The 450-nt window shown below is 45.6% G+C and overlaps 1 protein-coding gene across 2 annotated transcripts in view; it reads left to right on the top strand.

Annotated features, from left to right (window-relative positions):
* The window catches only part of LOC107691273 (protein diaphanous homolog 3-like), a 357,819-nt gene that overhangs the window by 85,879 nt on the left and 271,490 nt on the right, over positions 1–450 (top strand). The window lies entirely within an intron of this gene.

The raw sequence follows: 450 nt of genomic DNA, 5'->3' as shown, positions 1-450 counted from the left end.
ATTAAAGGGGGGGGTTCAATGCTGTTTCATACATTCAGACTTGTTTACAATGTTTAAGAGTTGGATTCTCATGCTAAGCATGGACAAAGTTTCAAAAAACAATTTGGACGTATGACGGAGAATTTCTGTGCCAAAAATCTTCCGGGTTCGTACAAGTTTCGGAGAGTTTTTTTTTCGATCGTGGCTCTTCATGACGTAGATGAGGGTGGATCTCCTTATATGGGCATTTCTCCCGGAAGAGCACACCCGCGCACACATCGACCAGAGCGAGAGCAAGAGCGCGGCCATCAACGCGCTTCATCCGGCGGCAGCGCTGCATGGGACTCGCTCTAGAAGAATGTCTCCAAAGAAGTGTTTTTGGTTGTAAGGGAAATATAACTTTGTTCAGCTTCCTAAAGAACCCAACCTTATGTAAACAGTGGATGCAGTTTGTTTTTCCGGAGCAGCAAC

Source organism: Sinocyclocheilus anshuiensis, unplaced genomic scaffold, assembly GCF_001515605.1.
Source record: "Sinocyclocheilus anshuiensis isolate Anshui unplaced genomic scaffold, SAMN03320099.WGS_v1.1 scaffold1154, whole genome shotgun sequence".
Lineage (NCBI taxonomy): Eukaryota > Metazoa > Chordata > Actinopteri > Cypriniformes > Cyprinidae > Sinocyclocheilus > Sinocyclocheilus anshuiensis.
This window is presented reverse-complemented; position numbering and strand designations above follow the sequence as displayed.